This window comes from Schistocerca americana, chromosome 2, assembly GCF_021461395.2.
Source record: "Schistocerca americana isolate TAMUIC-IGC-003095 chromosome 2, iqSchAmer2.1, whole genome shotgun sequence".
Taxonomy (NCBI): Eukaryota; Metazoa; Arthropoda; class Insecta; order Orthoptera; family Acrididae; genus Schistocerca; species Schistocerca americana.
Genome location: NC_060120.1, coordinates 104,138,007 through 104,152,868, shown reverse-complemented (window position 1 = coordinate 104,152,868; position 14,862 = coordinate 104,138,007). Strand labels below are relative to the sequence as shown.

Genomic DNA, 14,862 nt, shown 5'->3' with positions numbered 1-14,862 from the left:
ATCAGACATCGTCTCAATTAGGTTATTTCTAACAAAACCTTGAGTAAGTACACGGTCTATAATCTCGCGGAGTACTTCCCTTGCAGCTGTTTTCTCCACACCAGAGGTTCCCGACCACAACCCATTTAGGATTACGAAAAGTGGAGCTTTGCATTATGATGATCATCATTATTTTCAGAATGGAAAAATCCGTCCACCGGCTACCGGAAACCGGCCTCCGGAGTCCACATGAGCCCGGAAGATGAGGCGAAGTGCACCGGCAGATTTTCATAGCTCCACCCCATACTACAATGAAGCGCCAAAGAAGCTGGTATAGGCATGCGCATTCGAATACAGAGATATGTAAACAGGCAGAATACGGCGCTATGGTCGGCAACGCCTGTATAAGACAAAAAGTGTCTGGCGCAGTTGTTAGATCGGTTACTGCTGTTACAATCGCAGGTTGTTATCATTTAAGTGAGTTTGAACGTGACGTTATACCCCGCGCACGAGCGATGGGGCACAGCATCTCCGCGGTAGCAATGAAGTGGGGATTTTCCCGTAGGACCATTTCACGAGTGTACCGTGAATATCAGAAATCCAGTAAAACGTCAAATCTGCGACATCACTGTGGCTGAAAAAAGATCCTGCAAGAACGGGACCAGCGAGAAATGAAGTTCAACGTGACAGAAGTGCAACCCTTCCGCAAATTGCTGCAGATTTCAGTGGTGGGCCATCAACAAGTGTCAGCGTGCGAACCATTCAACGAAACATCATTCATATGGGCTTACGGAGCCGAAAGCCCAGTCGCGTACCTTGATGACACAACACAAAGCTTTACACCTCGCTTGGGCCAGTCAACACCGACATTTGACTGTTGATGACTGGAAGCATGTTGCCTGGTTGGACGAGTCTAATTTCAAATTTTATCGAGCGGATGGACTTGTCAGGGCATGGAGACAACCTCATGAATCCATGGATCCTGTATGTCAGCAGGGGACTGTTCAAGCTGGTGGAGGCTCCCTAATGGTGTGGGGGATGTGCAGTTGGACTGATATGGGACCCCAGATACGTATAGATGCGACTATGACAGGTGACAAGTACGTGAGCAACCTATCTGTTCACCTGCATCCATTCATGTCCATTGTGCATTCCGACGCACTTGAGCAATTCCAATAGGCCAATGCAACACCCCACACATCCAGACATCCAGAAATGCTACAGAGTGGCTCTAGAAATACACTTATGATTTTAGACACTTACGCTGGCTACCAAACTCCGCAGACATGAACATTGTTGAGCACATCTGGGGTGCCTTGCAAAGTGCTCTTCGGAATAGGTCTCCACCCACTCCTACTCTTACGGATTTATGGACAGCCCTGCAGGAGTCATGGTGTCAGTTCCCTGCAGCACTACTTCCGACATTAGTCGAGTCCATGCCACGTTGTTATTCGCCACTTCTGCGTGCTCGCGGGGGCCCTACACGATATTAGGCAGGTTGTTGTTGTTGTTGTGGTCTTCAGTCCTGAGACTAGTTTGATGCAGCTCTCCATGCTACTATATCCTGTGCAAGCTTCTTCATCTCCCAGTACCTACTGCAGCCTACATCCTTCTGAATCTGCTTAGTGTATTCATCTCTTGGTCTCCCTCTACGATTTTTACCCTCCACGCAGCCCTCCAATACTAAATTTGTGATTCTTGATGTCTCAGAACATGTCCTACCAACCGATCCCTTCTTCTGGTCAAGTTGCGTCACAAACTCCTCTTCTCCCCAATTCTATTCAATACCTCCTCATTAGTTATGTGATCTACCCATCTAATCTTCAGCATTCTTCTGTAGCACCACATTTCGAAAGCTTCAATTCTCTTCATGTCCAAACTATTTATCGTCCATGTTTCACTTACATGGCTACACTCCATACAAATACTTTCAGAAACGACTTCTGACACTTAAATCAATACTCGATGTTAACAAATTTCTCTTCTTCAGAAACACTTTCCTTGCCATTGCCAGTCTACATTTTATATCTTCTCTACTTCCACCATCATCAGTTATTTTGCTCCCCGAATAGCAAAACTCCTGTACTACTTTAAGTGTCTCATTTCCTAATCTAATTCCCTCAGCATCACCCGACTTAATTCGACTACATTCCATTATCCTCGTTTTGCTTTTGTTGATGTTCATCTTGTATCCTCCTTTCAAGACACTGTCCATTCCGTTCAACTGCTCTTTCAAGTCCTTTGCTGTCTCTGACAGAATTACAATTTCATCGGCGAACCTCAAAGATTTTATTTCTTCTCCATGGATTTTAATACCTACTCCGAATTTTTCTTTTGTTTCCTTTACTTTTTGCTCAATATACAGATTGAATAACATCGTGTTGAGGCTACAACCCTGTCTCACTCCCTTCCCATCCACTGCTTCCCTTTTATGTCCCTCACCTCTTGTAACTGCCATCTGGTTTCTGTACAAGTTGTAAATATCCTTTCGCTCCCTGTATTTTACCCCTGCCACCTTCAGAATTTGGAAGAGAGTATTCCAGTCAACATTGTCAAAAGCTTTCTCTACGTCTACAAGTGCTAGAAATATAGGTTTGCCTTTCCTTAATCTTTCTTCTAAGAAAAGTCGTAAGGTCAGTATTGCCTCACGTGTCCCAATATTTCTACGGAAACCAAACTGATCTTCCCCGAGGTCGGCTTCTACCAGTTGTTCCATTCCTCTGTAAAGAATTTGTGTTAGTATTTAGCAGCTGTGACTTGTTAAACTGATAGTTCCGTAATTTTCACTTCTGTCAACACCTGCTTTCTTTGTGATTGGAATTATTATATTCGTCTAGAAGTCTGAGGGTATTTCGCTTGTCTCATACATCTTGCTCACCAGCTGATAGATTTTTGTCAGGACTGGCTCTCCCAAGTCCGTCAGTAGTTCCAATGGGATGTCTACTCCCGGGGCCTTGTTTTGACTCAGGTCTTTCAGTGCTCTGTCAAACTCGTCACGCAGTATCGTATGTCCCATTTCATCTTCATCTACATCCCCTTCCATTTCCATAACATTGTCCTCAAGTACATCGCCCTTGTATAGACCCTCTATATACTCCTTCCACCTTTCTGCTTTCCCTTCTTTGCTTAGAACTGGGTTTCCATCTGAGCTCCTGATATTCATGAAAGTGGTCCTCTTTTCTCCAAAGGTCTCTTCAGTTTTCCTGTAGGCAGTATCTATCTTATCCTTAGTGAGATAAGCCTCTACATCCTTACATTTGTCCTCTAGCCATCCCTGCTTAGCCATTTTGCACTTCCTGTCGATCTCATTTTTGAGACGTTTGTATTTCCTTTTGCCTGCTTCATTTACCGCGTTTTTATATTTTCTCCTTTCATCAATTAAATTCAATATTTCTTCTGTTATCCAAGGATTTCTACTAGCCCTCGTCTTTTTACTTACTTGATCCTCTGCTGCCTTCACTACTTCATCCCTCAGAGCTACCCATTCTTCTTCTACTGTATTTCTTTCCCCCATTCTTGTCAACTGTTCCCTTATGCTCTCCCTGATACTCTGTACAACCTCTGATATAGTCAGTTTATCCAGGTCCCATATCCTTAAATTCCCACCTTTTTGCAGTTTCTTCAGTTTCAATCTACAGTTCATAACCAATAGATTGTGGTCAGCGTCGACATCTGCCCCTGGAAATGTCTTACAATTTAAAACCTGGTTCCTAAATCTCTGTCTTACCATTATATAATCTATCTGAAACCATATAGTATCTCCAGGGTTCTTCCATGTATACAACCTCTTTCACGATTCTTGAACCAAGTGTTAGCTATGATTAAGTTATGCTCTGTGCAAAATTCTACCTGGCGGCTTTCTCTTTCATTTCTTAGCCCCAATCCATATTCACCTACTACGTTTCCTTCCCTTCCTTTTCCTACTGTCGAATTCCAGTCACCCATGACTTAAATTTTCGTCTCCCTTCACTACCTGAATAATTTCTTTTATCTCATCATACATTTCTTCAATTTCTTCATCATCTGCAGAGCTAGTTGGCATATAAACTAGTACTACTGTAGTAGGCGTGGGCTTCGTGTCTATTTTGGCCACAATAATGCGCTCATTATGCTGTTTGTAGTAGCTTACCTGCACTCCTATTTTCCTATTCATTATTAAACCTACTCCTGCATTACCCCTATTTGATTTTGTATTTATAACCCTGTATTCACCTGACCAAAAGTCTTGTTCCTCCTGCCACCGAACTTCACTAATTTCCACTATATCTAACTTTAACCTATCCATTTCCCTTTTTAAATTTTCTAACCTACCTGCCCGATTAAGGGATCTGACATTCCACGCTCCGATCCGTAGAACGCCAGTTTTCTTTCTCCTGATAACGACGTCCTCCTGAGTAGTCCCCGCCCGGAGATCCGAATGTGGGACTATTTTACCTCCGGAATATTTTACCCAAGACGACGCCATCATCATTTAACCATAGAGTAAAGCTGCGTGCCCTCGGGAAAAATTACGGCTGTAGTTTCCCCTTGCTTTCAGCCGTTCGCAGTACCACAACAGCAAGGCCGTTTTGGTTAGTGTTGCAAGGCCAGATCAGTCAATCATCCAGACTGTTGCCCCCGCAACTAGTGAAAAGGCTGCTGCCCCTCTTCAGGAACCACACGTTTGTCTGGGCTCTCAACAGATACCCCTCCGTTGTGGTTGCACCTACGGTACGGTCATCTGTATCGCTGAGGCACGCAAGCCTCTCCACCAACGGCAAGGTCAATTGTTCATGGGGGTAGGTCTCTTTAATTTTCCTGTAGGCAGTATCTACCTTACCCCTAGTGAGATAAGCCTCTACATCCTTACATGTGTCCTCTAGCCATCCCTGCTCAGCCATTTTGCACTTGCTGTCGATCTCATTTTTGAGACGTTTGTATTCCTTTTTGCCTGCTTCATTAACTGCATTAGGCAGTTGTACCAGTTTATTTGGGTCTTCAGTGTTAGCTCCGCCCCATACTACCTCCTGAATAAAACGAGAAACGCGTGTAGGGACGGTTGCGGGTGACCCTGAGGCGGAAGGCGAGCACGCGGCCGGTATTCCGCGTGAGTGCCGCGGCGAGGTGCGGCGCGGCGTCGCAGATTGCTGCGAGTAGTGGGGGCAGAGAGGCCGGGCTGCGTGGTGGAGGCGGCGGCGGGCATTAGCGGCCAGAGCGCCCGCGGCCCACGCTCCGCAGTCGACAGTCGCGCGCCGGCCGCCGCCACGACCGCCACTTTGCACGCTGTCCCTGCCACCGCACAGCCGCACCACGCCGTCTACAGGTAACCGTCGGCTCCCACATCTACATCTACATCCATATTCCGGAAGCTACCTGACGGTGTGTGGCGGAGGGTAAATTCAGTACCTCTATCGGTTCTCCCTCCTATTCCAGTCTCGTATTGTTCGTGGAAAGAACGATTGTCGGTATGCCTCTGTGTGGGCTCTAATCTCTTTGATTTTATCCTCATGGTCTCTTCGCGAGATATACGTAGGAGGGAGCAGTATACTGCTTGACTCCTCGGTGAAGGTATGTTCTCGAAACTTCAACAAAAGCCCGTACCGAGCTACTGGGCGTCTCTCCTGCAGGGTCTTCCACTGCAGTTTATCTATCATCTCCGTAACGCTCTCGCGATTATTAAATGATCCTGTCACGAAGCGCGCTGCTCTCCGTCGGATCTTCTCTCTCTCTCTCTTCTGTCAACCCTATCTGGTACGGATCTCACACTGCTGAGCAGTATTCAAGCTGTGGGCGAACAAGCGTACTGTAACCTACTTCCTTTGTTTTCGGATTGCATTTCCTTAGGATTCTTCCAATGAATCTCAGTCTGGCATCTGCTTTACCGACGATCAACTTTATATGATCATCCCATTTTAAATCACTCCTCATGCCTACTCCCAGATAACTTATGCAATTAACTGATTCCAGCTGCTGACCTGCTATATTGTAGCTAAATGATAAAGGATCTTTCTTTCTATGTATTTGCAGGAGATTATACTTGTCTACATTGAGATTCAATTGCCATTCCATGCACCATGCGTCAATTCGCTGCAGATCCTCCTGCATTTCAGTACAATTTTCCATTGTTACAACCTCTCGATATACCACAGCATCATCCGCAAAAAGCCTCAGTGAACTTCCGATGTTATCCACAAGGTCATTTATGTATATTGTGAATAGCAACGGTCCTACGACACTCCTCTGCGGCACACCTGAAATCACTCTTACTTCGGAAGGCTTCTCTCCATTGGGAATGACATGCTGCGTTCTGTTATCTAGGAACTCTTCAATCCAATCACACAATTGGTCTGATAGTCCATATGCTCTTACTTTGTTCATTAAACGACTGTGGGGAACTGTATCGAACGCCTTGTGGAAGTCAAGAAACACGGGATCTACCTGTGAACCCGTGTCTATGGCCCCCTGAGTCTCGTGGACGAATAGCGCGAGCTGGGTTTCACTCGACCGTCTTTTTCGAAACCCATGCTGATTCCTACAGAGTAGATTTCTAGTCTCCAGAAAAGTCATTATACTCGAACGTAATACGTGTTCCAAAATTCTACAGTTCCCACCTCGAGGACTCGTAAGCCCCTGATTGTTCATCAGCGTTGCCGTTGTTTCACTGGAATCGGTTACCACACGGGTCTGTTCTGGATCCATCGCTTTTCTAGATACGCAGGGTGTCTCAAAATTATACCAACTAAAAAAATGGTTCAAATGGCTCTGAGCTCTATGGGACTTAACTTCTGAGGTCATCAGTCGCCTAGAACTTAGAACTACTTAAACCTAACTAACCTAAGGACATCACACACATCCATGTCCGAGGCAGGATTCGAACCTGCGACGGTAGCTGTCGCGCGGTTCCAGACTGTAGCGCCTAGAACCGCTCGGCCACCCGGCCAGGCTATACCGACTAATTTCTAGGAGATGTAGAAGGATGTTGGAAAATAAAGGTAGGAACTCGTGTCCGGAAACGTAATCCAACGTCGCTACAAAACGTCGAAATTATAGGCACCCTCGCCTGTGTGTGTATGTTTATGCGATTCCATGAAGGTGTTACAAACTTTCGAGATAATGGAGAAGGATAAGTGTATCAATTTGAGTTGAGAGACCCTGATCCGGAAACGAACGACTGGAAAGTTATAAGCGAAAATCCTTCTGATACCTCTGACAATAGAACACATGTACGGGTACTGTCGTTGCTAAGATTGCTAGATTTCTGGGTAGGCTACTTTCAGATTTGTAAGTACTGACCAAAACAAGAAAAAATTTGCAGTAAACATGGGCTCAAGAATGCGTACCTGAGGAGCTATAAGCACTGTTCATCTTCACTACAGTGAAACACGTCTCATCTATCGAAAAATTACTTACAGCTCCTAAATAAGCATTTTAGAGCCCTTGTTTATTAGATATTTTTTCTTATTGTGATCCATACTACCTGCTCCGAAAGTAGCCTGCCCTACAACCGTATCAACAACAGTACTGTTACATGTATTCCACTATTAAAAATCCTGCCTCAGGCATGGATGTGTGTGGTGTCCTTAGTTAGGTTTAAGTAGGGGACTGATGACCTCAGCTGTTAAGTCCCATAGTGATTAGAGCCATTTGAACCATTTTTTCCACTATTAAAGGTATCAGAATCGTTTTCACTAACAAATTTCCACTCGTTCGTTTATGGACCACAGGGTCCCTTTCATCACGTTGATACATTTATCATTCTCCAGCAACCCAGAAAATCTGTAGTATCACGGAATCTCCCTGTGTATACATAATATACAGGCGCCGGCACCTGTAACTTTGACGTTCTGTAGCATCGTTGGATGACGTTTCCTGACACAAGTTCCTACCCGCATTTTCTTCCTTAAGAAACTTCTATGTCCCCTTGAACTGTGTCGGTGTAATTTTGAAATACCTTGTACGTCATGATTTACCACTAAACATGAAAGATGACAAAGTTGTTATGTTTGCAGATGACGCAAGTGTTGCTGTGAAAGGCGTGGAACGTAATACAAAGGGTTGTCAGTGACATCAGTACTGGCTTTGAGAGAACATATTAACTCGTAGCAGCGAGAAAAGAAAGACTGAGAGAGAGAGAGAGAGAGAGAGAGAGAGAGAGAGAGAGAGAGAGAGAGAGAATGAGGGGGGGAAAAAAAATCAGTGCATGCATTTTCTGATACGGGGCTCTTGTAAAAGCGAAGTTTTACTGTCGAAAGATGATCAAACAATCATTGAAGAATTGAGGACAGATGGAAGGTTTTCTTGGAAGTCATACGTTCAAGATCTCGTGCAGAAACTAAATGATGCTGTCTTTACTATAAAAATAATTTCCATTGTCTGGAACTGAATCGCAAAGGCTTGTTTACTTCACTTGCTTTCACTCTACAACCTCGTGTGGTGTTACGTTTTGGGGCAATTCGGTGCACTCAGCAAGTATATTCTTAGCTCAGAAAAGCGCGGTCAGGCTGACCTGTGGTGTCAGTTCGCGAACTTTGTGAAGGCTGTTGTTTAAGTGTCACGGCAAGTTTGACTATCCCTGTAAATATATTCCAGCATGGGATTTCTTCTCGACAATATAGACTCTCATTTAGTGAACTGTAGAAGGAAAACGATATACACTTCGATAATACACTGTAAGCTGTTACACACACACACACACACACACACACACACACACATTAAATAACTGGTGAAGTTGCTATATACATGACTATGGGTTGACGACTCGTGTTTATATTGGATGAACCCGATGTCCATGGTCAAATTTCGTGAACATTTTATATTTTGGAACAGGCAACTCGTGATCTCCGGTGGCTAGCTATACAGCAATAACGTAAGTATGATGCATTCGGTGTGTTACCCCATTTGCATTTGTTTCTCTGAACATAACTTCAGGCCGGTGGAAAAGTCTGTAATACGCAACCATAAAAAAGTGCAGCGGCAATACAGGATCCGGTTTCTCGTAGGCGTTATGTACAAATGGAAAGGAACCGGGACGTGGTTACAGTCGCTGCAAGATTAGTCCAACATGCGGCGTTGTGATCTTTGATTGCATTCACTGACAGCGTCCATGAGCTGCATGCTAGCCAACTTTTCATCAATAAGCCTATCCAGACTGTTGAATAACATTGTCAACGTGCAACAAACACCACCGAAAGAACTAAGCGAGCCGCACCGAATGCAAGATTGAAAGCGAAGAGAGAAAATAAAAGCGCGTGAAAGAGAGGACGAAATGCAATTGCTCCGTGATCAGCCACGTGAGACCAGGAATCACTTGTAACGAAAACTCAGAAAATATTCCTGAGTAACATCCTAATTTTTGTTGTCGACGTTCTGGCTCATCCTGGACTTTACGTAACCGAAGAGGGATTTGTCGTTTGATCCTAACATGTAAAGTATGCAAAAGGCGGTGAGAAGCACTGAGTCTTTTTATGTTTTCGATGGAAACAAATCCAACTCTACGTTTGTTTATGACAGTTTACTGGCCTTAAAGTAATATCTTTTTACAATTTACATAAGTCTCTAATACGAAAAAAAAAATATGAGCAACTAGGTAGTGCTCCCCCCGGCTCTTCCCCCCCCCCCCCCCCTCCTTCCCCCATTACATTTTTCGTAGTTTACATAAAATATATGTAAATCATAATGACAAAATACTTGCCGGAGATCCGTCTTACTTAACATAATTGTTTTCAATTTCAAAATGCGTTAAATGTTGCGAACGTAGACTTCGGGTCACAATATAGTTAAATTACCACAACCTTTACTCTGCATTGGCTTTAGTTTGATTTGCTAACTCTTAACCAAATTTTCACCTTGCGTCCTAATCTACACTCCAGGATGCATTAAAAATGCATCATCACAACCTAGGTTTGAGAGTGGACCGGGCGCTATCATATTCTGGCAAAGACTGTTTCGGCAGTTCGTGTTTGCAACTATTTAAACGATTGACAGGATCACCGAGGCTAAATACACACTCATATAATGGGACGCTTTGTCAACGCTGCCGCCGTAGTTCTAAATACAATGGAGGCAGTTCACACGAAAAAACGGCTGAAATTAACCGTTTATAATGTCTTCCGGTTCTGAGAGATCCCCTCCTACGTGAAGTTGACATTTATTACTCTGTTTTCATTTGTGTGGATGTCGACTTAAGCTTTGTTCCTTGAAGAATGGAGGCAAAGCTTACTCGTATTTGTTGTTTTACAAGCTTTATGCCCTACACTGACGAGCGAAAGAAACTGGTACACCTGCCTAATAACATGTAGGGCCCCCGCGAGCACCGAGGAGTGGCGAAACAAGACGTGGTATGGATTCGACTAATGTCTGAAGTAGTGCTGGAGGCGATTAACACCATGAATGCTGCAGGACTGTCCATTAATCCGTAAGAGTGGGCGGAGAGCTCTTCCGAAGAGCACTTTGCAAGGCATCCCAGATGTGTCCAATAATGTTCATATCTGGGGAGTCTGGTCGCCAGCGGAACTGTTTGACTCAGAAGAGTGTTTCTGGAGCCACTCTGTAGCAATTCTGCACGTTTGGGATGTTGCATTGTGCTCCTAGAATTGCCCAAGTGCGTCGGAATGCACAATGGACAGGAATGGATGCAGGTGATCAGACAGGATGCTTACGTACTTGTCAACTTCCAGAGTCGTATGTAGACGTATCAGGGGTCCCATATCACTCCAACTGCACACGACCCACACCATTCCAGAGCCTCTACCAGCTTGAACAGTCCGCTGCTGGCATGCAGGTTGTCTCCATACCCTTACACGTCCATCTGCTCGATAAAATTTGAAACGAGACTGGTTCGACGAGGCAACATGTTACCAGTCATCAACATTCCAGTGCCTCTGTTCACGGGCCCAGTCGAGGCGTAAAGCTTTGTGTCGTGCAGTCATTATGTGTACATATCGATGATCTTTCGTTGAATGGTTCGAACGCTGATACTTGTTAATGGCCCAGCGCTGAAATCTGCAGCAGTTTGCGGTAGGGTTGCACTTGTGTCACGTTGAACAAATCTCTTCAGTCGTCGTTGGTCCCGTTCTTGCAGGACCTTTTTCCAACCTCAGCGAAGTCTGAGATTTGATGTTTTACTGGATGCCTGATATTCATGATACACTCGTGAAATAATTGTTCGGGAAAATCCGCACTTCATCGCTACCTCCGAGATGCTGTGTCCCATCGTTCGTGCGCCGGCTATAGCACCACGTTCAAACTCACATGTTGATAACCTGCCATTGTAGCAGCAGTTACCGATCTAACAAATGCGGCGATGCTTTTTGTCTTATATAAGCGTTGCCGTCCGCAGCACCGTATTGCCTGTTTACATATATCTGTATTTGAAATCGCATATCTATACCACTTTGTCGCTTCAGTGCAAAGGGCATCAATAAATTTCATATGCCACAGTTAATGGCAACAAACCTTTGCAGTTGCTCTGTTGCACACCAATTCTTTTTAAATACACAATTTGTGATGATCCAGCAGTCATTATGAATAAAAACGCAAAGGAATTAGACATTGGCTGCGATTAGGCATTGATTGAAATCAATGGGTACAAATTTTCAACTTTCCCAATTGATTTCAATCAATGCCTGCTTGTAGCTAATGTCTGTAATTCCTTTGTGTCTTAAGTATCTTTAAATTCATCAGCTAGCCAACAGTTCAGTCAGTAAAGAAGGAAACCCCTGTAACCACGAAACTGTTGCCCTCTAATAAACCAAATGGCTGTATAACGAAGTTAAGCAGTTAACATAGGAATCAGTTACATAGAAGTGATTCGCTGCACATACCACTCTCTCAAGGAAAGACCGCTAAAATACGTTTCTTTGACAGCGTTGATGGAAACTAAGATCACGTCCGGAAATCTTACGGCGGTGAAAGACAAATTACTCTGAATAATCAGCTTTCTGAGAGATCTAAGAGCTTAAACAATATGATCATTCATGGAAGCTTTTCTAAAAATATGTCTATAGAACAAGAAATCTACTTAATTTGTTTCATTAATCCGAATTGGCAGTATGCGTAGCTGTTTTTTTTCTGATCGTCCAAGATAAAGCAATTCAATTATATCCCTATCTGAAAACTATGGGGAGTTTGCTAATCTTGGACCGATACCTATTATGTCGTTTTCCCCAGATCTAAGACCGACTGGACTAAAAGAACCTAGTAAATTACGCTGGATGGTGAATGTTCAACAAAAACGTAGTAGTATGAGATAGCGTTAGAAAACGTAATAAAAACGCTAATGTTCTCAACATATTAGAGCGATTGGCAGGTGGAGTACATAACACTAAAATACTGCTTGCTGCTGACGCTCTTATCTATAGCTCTTGGACGAGTGTAAGGTTCAAATGGCTCTGAGCGCAATGGGACAACAGCTGAGGTCATCAGTCCCCTAGAACTTAGAACTACTTAAACCTAACTAACGTAAGGACATCACACACATCCATGCCCGAGGCAGGATTCGAACCTGCGACCGTAGCTGACATGCGGTTCCAGACTGAAGCGGCTAGAACCGCTCGGCCACTGCGGCCGGCCGATTGTAAGGAAGCGAACGACTTCCATAGTAATTAAATCTGGTATAACGAAAGACAACTTCGTTGATGTGGAAGGCAGCACCCGTGACAAAGAAAAGAGCCTTTGAGTATCCAGGCAAGATCAGAGGTCAGCTTCTAAAAACTGGCACATAAGTTAGGGACCTGAAAATAACACTACGAAGCTGTTTGAAATGGAAATAGCACACTAATAGTGAAGCGGAATTAAATATTTATTGCGAGGATCCACCAAGGGGTCAGCATAAAAAACGATTGTGCCACATTTTAGAGATGTTAGTATTAGCTAGAATTTACCAATTACGCATGGCAACAGCAAACTGAACGGATCAAAGTCGTACTACGGGGATCGTAATAGGTCAGTGAATCCCCTACGAAAACGCAGTAGGGATTCTCAATGAAAAAAAAAATGCGGTTGAGTAAATTTGGACTCTCGGTATTGGAAAAACTATACAATAGTTCTGCTACATCTGTGGCATATCAGGTGCAAGGATCGTAACCGATAGTAGGCCGTGTATTGACGCATTTAACAGACAAGAAATGAAGAAATGAAAGAAAACGAAAAGTCGATACCGGTGTCGAATACCTGCCGCTATGCTCTAAGCAGTGACCTGTAGAGTATAGGCTATTGCGAGAGTTCCGTTGATTCTCGTTCGACTCCACTGGCAGATGGCGTTGTGCGTTACGAATCAGTTCGTTAAAACACCAAGAGCGAACGTTTCAACAAGTCAGGCAACATACTGCATCCTTCCATACACAACTCGCACGATAAGGATGATAAAATCCTGTAAACTAAAGCTATAACAGACTTGTAAACAGTTCTTCCTCCCGAACACCTTTTGCGTATAGAATAGGAATGGGGGGAAATGCATATTGTCTATAACGTACACTCCGCCACAAAGCATAAGGTGGCTTGCGGGTGTAGATGTGGATGGATATTTCTGTATATGCTTCCTTCATGTTAAGTTAAATACATGTCACCTCACCGCACTATGTGACCTTGCACTAGTTTCTTTTCTTATGGAACATATGAGACGCAACAGCAATGATAGTTCTATTACGTGGAGTTCAAGACAAATCTGTTCATAGGACAGTATTGAAACGCAAAATTTAGGTGTTCAAAAACTACTTTCTGGAACAGCAGAAAATATAGCAATATTTTAAATGAGCTGTTTAGTCAGAACAAAACTTCAATGAAAAAACTGAGTACATGGTTGTGATTGTTTCAAAGTAGGTTAACACTCTGGACTCAGGAGTAACTGGGCGGGTATAAACCCCTCCGCCGGCTCCCCCCCCCCCCCCCCCCCCCAACCATATCGACTTAGATTTTTCCGTTAACTTTCTTCATTGAATGTTTAGGAGGCTCAAGGTGACATTCAGTGACTAAATTCGAAATTGTCCCTACGACTTTTTCCGTCATTTATCGCTTCCTTCACTTACGGAAGTGGCGTGAAAGAAAGTTGCACAGTGGCTCAGAGGCGTCTTTAAAATTTATGTCAGCCAATAACTGACGGAGTAAGTTGATATTGTTGAAGGAAAGGACGAGTTTACGACCACCCTATAACTCCTAGCAGAGTTTTGCGTTGAATTAAGGAGTCTCCACTGGGGGAGGGGGGGAGGGGGGGCGGCGAACCGCAAAACCCTGGGTTTGGTGTGGGGCGGCGGTGGGGTGAGTGGACTGCTGTAGCCTGTTGTGCGGTTGTGAACCACTAAGGGATACGGCGGGGACGAAGCCTCTCCGTTGTTTTTAGGTCCCCGGTTCTATAAATAAATAAATACATCTTGACACAGTTTTCAACTATGACAGACATCCGTCTTTTCACATGTCACAAGTACTCATGATCCAAATAGGCACTAAAAAATACGATTAACGTCTTATCACTCTAACAAACCTTGTTGGTAATCCAGTAATTCACAACAAAATTAAGAAACTCAAGTACCTGAACGCTACGGTCGCAGGTTCGAATCCTGCCTCGGGCATGGATGTGTGTGATGTCCTTAGGTTAGTTAGGTTTAATTAGTTCTAAGTTCTAGGCGACTGATGACCTCGGAAGTTAAGTCGCATAGTGCTCAGAGCCAAACTCAAGTACCTGCATTCAGACATGTCGATTGGGACGTCAGTGGTAAATTCAACGAACTCGTTTTACTAAACTGCTTGTCTGAATAATTCTCTCCAAACAAGTTACTAAATAACTCACTACTGGACTAAGTAATGACTACCGCGAACCAGCCTTTCTTCCAGTCACAATAATTTTAGTGGAGAGAGTGCAAAAGCACTTGTCAAACAGATTATGGTTATATCTCGTGTGTGGAAGTA

The 14,862-nt window shown here is 44.0% G+C and overlaps 1 protein-coding gene across 1 annotated transcript in view; it reads left to right on the top strand.

Moving 5' to 3' along the window:
• Positions 1-5,139: 5,139 nt before the first annotated feature.
• The window catches only part of LOC124595947 (clavesin-1-like), a 220,311-nt gene continuing 210,588 nt past the window's right edge, over positions 5,140-14,862 (top strand). The window contains exon 1 of the mRNA XM_047134869.1: positions 5,140-5,281. The gene's annotated coding sequence lies outside the window, so the exon portion shown is untranslated. The remainder of the gene's footprint in view (positions 5,282-14,862) is intronic.